The following is a 12503-nucleotide window of genomic DNA, read 5'->3' as shown; positions in this document are numbered from 1 at the left end:
CGTCATTTTAAGGGTAAAGGAATAATCTAAGAATTGATTATATACGTTTTTTTTTATAGTTGTATTGGTTTGTTTACATGTACGAATACAGTAGAAATGTTTATTGGTAACTACAATTTATCTGTTTACATGAGAAATTTCAATGTGCTGGCAATTATTTTCAGATTATGTAACTATGATCCTGGTAGACAGAACCAGCAGATCACATTCATATGAGAATCTCTACTGCTTTCTTCTGAGCGAAGAGATTTTCATACTGGTCACTTGGACACATCTACTGACTCTTTATTATCACTATTAATAAACATGGTACTTGTATTGGTAACACATGAAATATGCTCTATGTGATGGAACACACTTTTAGTCACATAGAAATGTTTTTTTTTTTCAAAACTAAATGTAAACATTAAATTGAAAGTTAAAATAAAAGAATCACAAACTAAATTTAATGTAATTCTTTTGATTAATCCATTAAGAAAAAGTTGTAGTTTTTTTTTCTGAACCAATTATCTAATATATGTCAATGTCATTGCTGAGGCAACACCCTTTTCCATTCAAAGGTTTAAAAAGTAGACATTTACACATTACATCTGCTAAGTATCTCTTGCTGTTGAAACAGTGCAACCATTAGCTTTGCAGAAAGCAATAATTGCTGATATCACTTTACCTCACATGGGAAATTAGTCATTGCGCGTCTGGGTTCTCACAGATCTTTCTCTGTCGTCTTGGATCACTGGCAGGTAAAGTTGAGACTTTGAGGTCTGGGAGGACCAATGACTGACTTCTGCCAATCAAAGCTCCACTGGCAGTGAGGAGGGACTCCAGCGCAATGAATCATTCAAACCAGCAGACTTTCAACTCAACAAAAAGACCTGAGGCACTATTATACATCCTTTGTTTTTTGTGAGGCTCTTTTCCGAACAATGCACATAAGGATACATTTTTCTCTTCCACTTCTTTGATAATTGGATTTGTATTTATAAGCTCTTTCATGCAATGATTATAATTATGTCGGTGTCCTTTGGATCAGTTCACTTGTGAAATCAAGTCACAATATGGCTTGTAATCTAAAATGAATAAAGCTGGATCCATAGCTGCTTCTTCCGGCTCCACTGCTGCATTGTAATCCTTGTGACTGGTATTGACCTACCAGACCTCTAGTTTTCCCAATCCACCTTCCTTCCCTTTAGAAGCTCAGGCCCTGGATGAGGGTTAGAGGGGATGTCGGCACTTTGCCATGGCTCATTCGTTTGACACGGCACACAAAGACATGACGGATGGGGCTCATCCCAGTGCCCAGCCAGGGCCCTCGGGCAGTTCAAGAAGCAGCAGCGCCAGAGAGGAGTGAGATCTTCCTCTTCTATGGGGAGAGTCATCCTCAGTAATGCACCTGTCGATGGTGAGTCTTCTACAATAGTTGCACCTTGACATGATCTACATGCAGGTAACCAACACATTCTCCTGGCAGTTCAGTGCTGTTTTAGGTTTTTGGCAAATTGGTGGGGAATATTAATAATTTTGTACACTCTCATTTGTACATTTTTGTACAATCTGCCTAGGTCACTTTAGGTTTAGGGGTGAACATGAATGCTTCGTGTTTTACTTTTTTTCGAAACATTATATGTTTTCATGAATTTAAATACATGCATTTAGCAGACACTTTTATCCAAAGAGACATACAAAAGAGGAACAAAGCAATTTGTCAGATGAATCAAATGATATAAATTCATACAAATTTGCTAACTTTGAAAAAAAAAAGAATTGTATGAGATCGGGCTGATATATATTCTAAAGTATATTTATTCAATTTAAGGATCAAAATATAATGGTACTGTATTGGTTATTGGCAAATATTTCACTTTAAAAAAATAAGTAGTAACAGTTGAAATTGGGTATTATGAAATGGTTAACTTTAGTTCTTAGTGTTTTATTTATTTCTTAGATTAAATAATAATAATTAAAAAAAAACATTTATAAACTATATAGTATTTGTTATCAGACTATAGCAGGAAAATGATCTTCTTGACTTTATCAACCAGATCCATATCTATAAATTTCCCTAGGACAATAACAGTACAGTGTCATCAAATAATGAAATGACAAACAGGATCCCGTGATGCTTTTGAAGGGGTTGCTGAATCCCATATAATTGTTGGCTGACTTCCCTTCCCTTTAAAAATATGTAAAAACACGTAATAAAAAATGTATGTTTAGTTTTTTAAAGAAATTCTTACATAAGTGAAAGTGACGTGATATACATCGTGCTCTGCATTTAACCCATCCAAAGTGCACACACACAGCAGTGAACACACATACACACTGTGAACACACACCCGGAGCAATTGGGCATCATTTATGCTGCGGTGCCCGGGGAGCAGTTGGGGTTCAGGGCCTTGCTCGAGGACACCTCAGTTATGGTATTGCCAGCCCGAGGCTCAAACCCACAACCTTAGGGTTAGGAGTCAAACTCTCTAACCATTAGGCCACAACTTTTTTAATAATTCATTAACTGATAGTAGAGTGAGCAAGTATATTTGTGTCCTCCTGGAAGTTTGTGTCTGCTTGTGTATAACACCGGATTTTTACTTAAAGGTGAAATATATTTCCTATCTTAACTTAATCTGGACAATTATAAACCATTTGTAGGATGAAGTGGAAACACTGTTGTTCCGTGTCATATTCAACACATGGCTCTGTTTGTTTTGGGGCTGGTTATCTGTTTGTCTGACCAATGAAAGATTGGGACAGTTTTGCTTGACCAAGCTGTAGTGCAGAAATTAGTTTGGTGTTCAAAAGATTTTTAAATTGTTTTGAAAGAAGTTTCTTATGCTCACCAAGGATGCATTTATTTGAACAATTTAAAATAACTATATATATACAAGATGCTGAAAATTCAGCTTTGCCATCACAGGAATAAATTACATTTAAATTATAAATGACATAAAACAATTAAATAAAAAATAAACGTCATTTGTAATTTAAATGTAATTTATTCTAATATGCTGATTTGCTGCTCAGGAAACAGTTCTTTTTATGATCAATGTTGAAAACAGTTATGATTTTATAGAAACCATGATGTTTTTATCAGAAATCTTTGGTCAATAGAAAGTTAAAGAACAGCATTTATTTGAAATAAAATTAACATTTATTTAAATTTTATTAATTTAAAAGTCTATTCTGTCACTTTATATAATTTAATGCATCCTCACTAAATAAAATAATTAATAAATTAACATCTTACTGACCCCAGATTTGTCAATTACTTGTTTATTGCTTGTAAAATATAACAACATGAATGAAGGGTAGATCTGATCCACCGAAGGATGGTAGTGGAAGAAAGTGGTCGCACACCTTCAGAGGCCAGTTCAGATGGAGCCCTGCACAGAATAGTGCACCTTTACACAACCTCAGATGACTATTGCCTGGGCTTCAACATCCGCGGTGGCAAAGAGTTTGGCCTGGGCATCTACGTCTCAAAGTAAGACATAATGCCCGGGGATTTTGAGGGATACATTTCCATGTCTGACAACTTTATGACAGCTGTTGCCATGGCTAGATTCTGTGATCAATTGTTGAACTTTTTTAATGTGATGATTTGTTTAATTTTGTGATGAGGCTGGACCCTGGTGGCCTGGCGGAGCAAAATGGAATTAAAATGGGGGATTGGATTCTGGCAACCAATGGAGTGAGTTTTGATGACATCACACACAGCAATGCAGTAGAAGTGCTGAAGAGTCACATTCACGTGATGCTAACTATCAAGGTGAGAATAACCAAAATATTAGCAATAGACCTGACATTTGACCCCCTCCTCCAGTTTTACAAATAATTTGTTGATGACAAAATTCAAAATGTAAAATCAGTGTGTACATTTAAATTTGAGTTTTTAGTTTAGCAAGACAAATCATTTCCAAAGTGCTTTGGGATATTAATTGCCACTACAGCATGTTAAACAACACCGCCTCTTATTTTGTCTGGAAGTGAGAAAGCATAGCAAAGCAGACAGATGGCATTTAGCCGTCACATTCCTGGTTGCTCGCTTTTCTAAGGCAGAGCTCAGGTTCCACCTGTGATGAACAGCCAACAGGTGTGGATTATTCACCAGGCCTTGGGGATCAAGTTATAATCAACAGAAAGCCTCGTTTTATGGCCTTTTCTCATTGCCCCCATGTCAAGGATATATCAGCCTGCAGTTGTGCTATTAGTATATAGGGCTGCTAAATGCCTGTTTTGTTAGCTGTTGATGCCACTTTGTGGTGCTAAGTATGAGCTCTATTGGTGATGAGTGACATGACAATGTGAGAAAATGTCAGACAAGGATCAAAACAAAAGGAGAAAGGGATTTTTTTGAACTGTGCTCCACTCTGTTCGAATCCAGCTCCTGAATGATGTTGTCTCACAGTGACTTACTTTCCTGCAAGGCAGTTCAGACTGCCTCCAACCATCATCTTGATGTTCAAGCTTAATGATGTTTTGTTTTTATGAAGTAACAAACTAACTGTGACTTCATGAGAGCCTTCAGTGAGGTCAGTGTACACCTAGCGCATCAGAATTGAGGTCATATCCTCCTGTCAAGTCATTTTTAAGCTTTTAGACTTCATTTGTACAATTAATTTTTTTCTAACATTTTTTTCTGCGATTGTGTTATTTGTAATATAATGTCCTAGGAGGCTGGCCGGTATCCTGCTTGGCGGTGTACAGCTGGCTTAATAAATGTATGTAAACGATGCCTGCAAACCTCACTATTGATCATCATATCTGTTAAGTATTAATGGATAGATTGCTTGTTTAGTGCAACCCACTTTTTATGCACTTATATCTTATAAAAACACAATTTTCATTATTAAATTGATGGTGTGCACAGGAGCGGTCCATCTCCAGATTAAAGCTGAATGCCAACCGGCTACGTCATGCCAGATTTATTTAATTGCTCTCTGATTCTCTGTTTTCCATTTAATATGGATGGCAGTGTCTGAAAATAGCCACAGATTAGATCTTAATGTTCACATGCAGATAAATCATCCGGGATTGTTCATGTTTGTAACATCATGGTGATTCAGGAGTATTTAGGTTTCAGGACAGAAGCTCATATATTTCTGCTCCGTATTTAACACTAGTGACATTGATATATTGTTCATTCAGACGTAAAAAGTACATCAGGACTTTCTTTGATATTTATGAGGCTTTTGGCTGCCATGTCTGTTGCTATATTAGTTATGTTATGTTTTTATTTTACAAATTGCATTTGTTATATAAAAAAAGCTATTTCTATCTGATTTAATACATAAAAATAATTTTGTTTGTATAAATGAATGTATTAAGGTGGACCCAGTGATTTTGATGGTCATGTTCCCTTCTGTATTCGGCTCAGAGATGGTGGATGTCTGTATCTCCACTGAGGACCGCTCACGCCGGCCCAGCTCTGAACGGAGAGAGACGGCCATGCAGACTAACCCGCCAGAACCTGATGCCACATCAAGATCTAGCAGGGTCATAACCACAGAAACCAGCCCAACGGTTGGTGAAACTGTCCTGTTAAAAGACACAGTGATCCGCAGTGGGACCTCCAAATCTCAGACAAGGACCTTCTCTGCTGGGGATAAAAATACTCTGGACTCCCTTAAAATGGCAGTCCTGGTGGCTCTCAGCAAGCCTCGGAAGCCCATCCGCCGATCCCAGATTCACATCACTGTGTCAGGTACAGTAAGGCTGGTTTAAAGAGATAAAAACAGTCTTTCAAAAGGCTGTGAATCACAGCTGAACAAGGCCATTGTGTCACTGATGTAAATCATAACCCAGTTGTAGTGTTGGGGCCCAACCAGATCAGTGATGAGGAACTTGGTTATTTGATACACATACCATGTTATGGAAGCTCCACTTAGTATAGAAAATGTGTTGTCGAAATTAAAAACCAGAAATGGACAATTAAGAATCAAACTACGTCTGTTTGTCAAATATATAGCGGTTGTGCTGCCATTGCATCTCTACATTTAAATGAACTTGGTTGAATGCATAACACATCAGCATTACTGCATGGGATGTCCCCATGAAAGATTAATGGTTCAGACTGGAGAATCTGATGCCTTGAGAAATGTCTGCTCAAAAAATCCACACAGCAAAGTGTATATCATCCTGTTTTATTTGCCAGGCTTCATACCTCACACTGGAGATAAATGACCGGAGAGTTTGTGGCCTTTAACAAATACATTCAATCACAACTTAACATAGATTCTTCTTGGATGAATCTCACAGAAACATGTCCAGGTCGTATATCACCCTAAATCAAAAATAGAAAGAAAAGAACATGCAGAAGAAAAATAAATACGATGGCCACAAATTAAGAATTTGGTACCACAACTTATCAAATATTTACCAAGTTTATTTAATTTGCTCTTGCATTGTATTTAAATCATAGGTTAAGACATATTATGAGGGTTTTAGTAAAGGAGTGATAAAAATGTTTTAGACAGGCTGTGTTAAATTTGACAAATTTGATTTATTGTACTGTTGGGAAGATTGCTTTTATGGTGTGTGTTTAAGTGTGAAATTTATATTTTTTGTAATTAGTATGAAATTAATGCCAGAAATGCCTGACGTCACTAAAATTGTTTTCCGTTAATATCAATATCATTGAAAAATTTGTCTTCTGGCAAAACACCAACAATTAATTTGCTGTGTGATTCTCACAGTGCATTATGGGTATTCTCTAGCTGTTTAGCATGCATTAATTGTACACTCGTTATTGCTGTGCATTGTGGGATTAAATGAGTGAGCTTGATAATGTACACTAAGGTTTCAGAGTATAGAGGCAATATCAAACACAGGGAAGGTCTTCAGACTCACTAGAAACGTCTAGGCAAGTGTGTTGAAGCTGGTTAGAGCTAAAACCTACACACATCTTAGACACTCCTGCTATTTCTCGGTGATGGGCCCTAGATTGTGGAACAGCTTGCCAACACCCCTTAGAGCTGCTCCATCTTTATCAGTTTTTAAATCTCTTCTGAAAACTCACTTGTTTTGTGTCCTCAGGTAAAGAGCTGGGTCGACCCATAATTAACCTGTTGAGTTCTCCCAGAGAGACTCGTGCTGGAATGAGGGAGCACAGCCCCATCCCCAGCCGAGAGACCATGGCCATGTTGGAGGATATGGCCTGCAAGCTGCTCAACGCAGATGAGGTAGCGGCTGTCATGAGACACTGTGAAAGGGTGAGTCATCTAAAATTCTCCTGGGTTAGAAAAATGTCTCATTTATGACTTTATACATGTACAGGTTTGTTGTTGTTTTTTCAGATGTTTATGTGGATAACTAGAAAAGGCATCTGTGTTCTACAGTACACTGAAAAAAAAATAGCTGTAATTAAAACAAAGATTACTGGAGCATGTTTTACAAGGGAGTAATTCATTTAAAATGTAACGTTTGATTCACATTTAATGCATACTTACAGATTCTTTGTAATTGTTTGTGAAATTTACAAGTAATTTCTGAATGAAAATAGTTTCTACACCAAAAATTTTTAAATGTAGGCAATGCTACAGTTATATTTAAGCTCTTGAAGTACTAGCAGACCATATAACTTCATTTACCTCAAAGTTGTGTAGTACTGTCCTTTATTGAAAGTTTGTGAGCTCTAAATTGCAAGAATTTTTTGTGCTTTAGACAAATTTGGTGACATTTAGACTGTCTACTCCCAGTGCTGATGTCTAGTTATCAGGAATAAATCGATGAACTAGGGCATCTCCTCCTGTTGTTTGGGGAAGTCATGGTGGGGGAGGTCTCTGCCTAATGGTTAGAGAGTTTGACTCCTAACCATAAATTTGAGGGTTTGAATCTTGGGCCAGCAATATCACGACTGAGGTTCCCTTGAGCAAGGCTCTGAACCCCCAAATGCTCCATGGGTGCCGCAGCATAAATGGCTGCCCACTGCTCTGGGTGTGTGCACTTTGGATGGGTTATATGCATAGCACAAATTCTGAGTATGGGACACCATACCTGTCTGTATGTCAATGACTTTTTTATTTCACCTTTCTTTAGTTTCTAGTTGAACGTGTGGTTGAGGATCTGGTGCGCCCCCTGCTGGGCATCTTGGAGAAGCCTAGGTAAGGAGTGTTCAATATCACCCTCTGAAATACATATATATGTCACATACATTATGTAGTTTGCACTACTCATGCAGTCACTTACTTTACTTTGCGTGGAATTTTTTAATTTAACATTCACTTTATTTTATGAAGAATGTTCATCCCTCCCACAGATCCGGGCCGTTTTGACAGTATGGTTTTGCCCATTGAGCTTCAAGCCTATGACATACTAAAAAAACAATGGTAAGAAAACGTTTCACTTGAAATTAAAGCTTTTTAAATTTTAGCTGCCATGTTTTTTAAAGTATACACTAACAGTCAGATGTTTAGATAGCTCCTCAATTTTTATTATTAATGTTTTCCATAATTTAGAGTAATAAGACAACTCAAGTAAATGAATGGGAAATATATAGTGACCGAAAAAAGAAAAAAAAATGACAACAATACTTCAGCTGAGCTTCTGTCAAACAGCATCCTGGGATAATTTTAACAGTATTGAAAAAATGCATTTATACTGTATGTTGATCACTTGGTGGTTTTCCTTGATATAAATCATATACAAATAAATAAATAAAACTGTAGTTTTTTTTAAAGAAATTCATAAGAAAAATCTGGATTTTTATCTGAATCCAGTGTCGTTAATGTGAACTATTTATCAAGTATTTTTGTGGGTCCCCGGTAAGGTCTCCTATCCTGCGTTCTCCTCGTCACGGTGGAACACCCCGTCGCCATCAAATAACTCCCATACCAGGTAACATCCTTCTGATCCCTGTAGGAAATTATATAACCAGAAGACACAAACTCTCTTCTAAACCAACAATTTCCTATTCTGAAATGAATGTCTGACTGTATACACACATACACACACTACAAATTTCCTGTTGCTGATATTTAATCCACACACACAATCCCTCTCATTGTAAAACCCTTGTTACTGTACACTACCATCACTTTTTGGTAATACAGGTGCTGGTCATATAATTAGAATATCATCAAAAAGTTGATTTATTTCACCAATTCCATTCAAAAAGTAAAACTTATATTATATTCATTCATTACACACATATATATTTTAAATGTTTATTTCTTTTAATTTTGATGATTATAAATGACAACTTAGGAAAATCCCAAATTCAGTATCTCAGAAAATTAGAATATTACTTAAGACCAATACAAAGAAAGGGTTTTTAGAAATTTTGGCCAACTGAAAAGTATAAACATAAAGTATGAGCATGTACAGCACTCAATACTTAGTTGGGGCTCCTTTTGTCTGAATTACTGCAGCAATGCGGCGTGGCATGGAGTCGATCAGTCTGTGGCACTGCTCAGGTGTTATGAGAGCCCAGGTTGATCTGATAGTGGCCTTCAGCTCTTCTGCATTGTTGGGTCTGGCATATTGCATCTTCCTCTTCAGAATACCCCATAGATTTTCTCAGAAAACACAGTGGACCAACACCAGCAGAAGACATGGCACCTCAAACCATCACTGACTGTGGAAACTTTACACTGGACCTCAAGCAACGTGGATTGTGTGCCTCTCCTCTCTTCTTCCAGACTCTGGCACCCTGATTTCCAAAGGAAGTGCAAAATTTACTTTCATCAGAGAACATAACTTTGGACCACTCAGCAGCAGTCCAGTCCTTTTTGAAGTGAGACGCTTCTGATGCTGTCTGTTGTTCAAGAGTGGCTTGACTCAAAGAATGCGACAGCTGAAGCCCATGTCTTGAATACGTCTGTGCGTAGTGGTTCTTGAAGCACTGACTCCAGCTGCAGTCCACTCTTGGTGAATCTCCCCCACATTATGTAAGGATGCGGTTATCCCTATTGCTTCTACACTTTTTTTCTACCACATCTTATCCTTCCATTCGCCTCTCTATTAAAGTGCTTGGACACAGAGCTCTGTGAACAGCAAGGATACCAAACATGCATCACTGCCAAAAAAAGATAATCTCCCTATTTTGCTTTATAGCCTGCCTGTTTCTTTCTGCTGCTGACACTGCATGACCTCTTAACCCCTAACCTTGGAGTGCACAGTGCCCACTGTCATTGTCCACACTGTTGGGCTGCAATGTGCCTCTGACTTTTGAATGGAAGTTGTTTCTGAAATGCAAGAAAGGCGCCTTGCATTGTTTAACCTTCAAGCATCCACCCACGCAGGTCTGAGGCTTAATGCAGCTCCTTTGTGATGTCCACAGAGGAGTAATTCAAAACTCTCTGTGCTAGAGGCCTCTGAAATCTGAGCAAGATGTGTGTATGCAACACCACACCGCTGCTTACTCATTGGATATGAATGTGTGATTGTCGCTCACGTTTCTGGATGAAAGGGAAAGTGTGTGTGAGGTTTCGCAACATCTGCACTGATTTAAGGAGATGTAAACTAATTAAGCTTTTAAACTATTTATATGAGAAATACTTTGATTCTGAATTCTCAGTTGTATTATTATATAGCATCTATAAATTCACCTGTGTCTAGTGGTACTGTGGTACAATAATGATATCAAATGGTAATGACTTGTACTGTCCGGTGACATCCAGCAGCCCCAAATTAAAAAACGGCTTTTCAAACTTGAAATAGTTTACCGGGGTCAGTTTTAACCTTGGGTAAACAGAATCCTATAGATTGCCCTGAATGGACTTTTCAGACTATAAAGGTAAGAAAAAAACTTACTCAAAACTGTCTCTTAACTCAAATATGAGGCATGTAATTAGATGACTGTTGCTAAACATCTAACCGTAATATTGTAAAACCACAATGTTTCACACTGCGCAAGTTCTGTATGGTGATGCAGGGATAACAGTGCAAAACCAGTGCAAACACTCCTCTGGAGAAGGTTTCATATAAGGTAGGGTGACCATGTGTCCCCTTTTTCACGCACATGTCCTCTTTTTTTGGCCATTAAAAACTGCATATCTAAATTGCTAAAATAAAAACTGTTGCCATGGGTTGATTTTCCCTGTAGGTTAAAGGCTTGAAATATTGCCAGAATTGCATTTGACTGAAATGCTGTATTGAAACATTTTTCATACCTAAAACTGTTAGGTTTTGTGAAGCATGGCCACTGGTAGGAAGACTTTTAGCTGTGTTTATGATCAATGTTCATAACAGTGACTGTAAAATATGTAAGTCTAGGAATAGCGGGACCCACACTACTGTATATTTTTGTGCACCCAGTCCCTCCCACAACAAAGGTAAAATCGCAAAATTTGCATTGGGCATCCCGTGGAACCCCAATCCTAATGCAGCCATCTATTTTGCATTATCTATTTTGACCTTTCTCTTTAGGCCTTCTTGCAGGCCAACATTGGTCAAACGGCATCTAAATCAATAATCAAAAATAAAAGCAGGGTTTAAATGGAAAATAACCTGGAGTTAAACTCAGTGTGAAAAGAGTGTGAGAAATGGTTTTAATATCCTCTTGTATCACAGATTACCGTGGTGCATTCCACCTTCAGCCAGTGCAAGATCTGGAGAGAGAGACAGCAGCTCATTGAAGATCTGGAACGGCTGCGTTTGGCAGGTTTACCGACCGGACGACTTCCTCCTCCTCGAGCTTTCACACCTCTCTTGGATGTACCAGTGGACACTTACATCACAGACTCGCTTCGTTTTCATTCACTGAGTCCTGCTCACCCTGCTGGCCACACTCAGAGTCTCCTCATGGCACGGAACACATCGCACGCTCCCCCCAGAGAAGAGACAACGGTTTCCCCAGGACATCACACCATGACTCTTTATCCAGCAGGGGTGATTCTGTCCCAGAGCGAGGGAGATCCCCTTATAGGAATGGACATAGAATAAAAACAGACAAATCCCAGAATGGTAAAGAGGTAAAGGATACTGTAATGAGTGCACACCGCCGGAGTAGGACCCCAGTGACCCAGGTGTTTGTGCCCAGCTCAGATCAGGACTGGAAAGAACCAGTCAATGGACACTCAGACAGCCAAGAAACCCCACCAGAGCAAGAATCTGAATTAACCAAGGTTTGTATCTCGAAGACCAAACAGTCCCTTGGTGAGTTACTTGGAGTCACTGAGTCCCGACTTTATGTGGAAATGTTTCTCAAATGACAGACATCCCATTTATGTCTGACTAATATAACTTGATTATAAATTTATGAAATGTTAATACAGCTTGCCTATGCAACACTTTCCTCCACAATGCTAGGGTGTTCTGGGTTTCTAGCCCAAGTTACCACACTCATATCTCTATTATAATTTGATCCATAGACATGGTTTAGGTTCCTACTTCATTGTCTAATATTAAGGGTTAGGGAGTTATTCAGATCTCTGTTTCTGAGTATAATGCTATGACTAAAGCCTATTAATATAGTAGATGTGCAGAGCATTCGATTTATTCTGGAACCACAATGCCATACACTCTCAAAAATATAAATGTATAAATGCTGTCACTGGGGTGGTTACCTT

General features: G+C 38.3%; 1 pseudogene; it reads left to right on the top strand.

Moving 5' to 3' along the window:
• The first annotated feature begins 1362 nt into the window (after positions 1 to 1362).
• LOC113113278 (uncharacterized) lies at positions 1363 to 12224 on the top strand (annotated as a pseudogene).
• The last annotated feature ends 279 nt before the right edge of the window (positions 12225 to 12503 follow it).

Source organism: Carassius auratus, chromosome 13, assembly GCF_003368295.1.
Source record: "Carassius auratus strain Wakin chromosome 13, ASM336829v1, whole genome shotgun sequence".
NCBI classification, from domain to species: Eukaryota; Metazoa; Chordata; class Actinopteri; order Cypriniformes; family Cyprinidae; genus Carassius; species Carassius auratus.
This window is presented reverse-complemented; position numbering and strand designations above follow the sequence as displayed.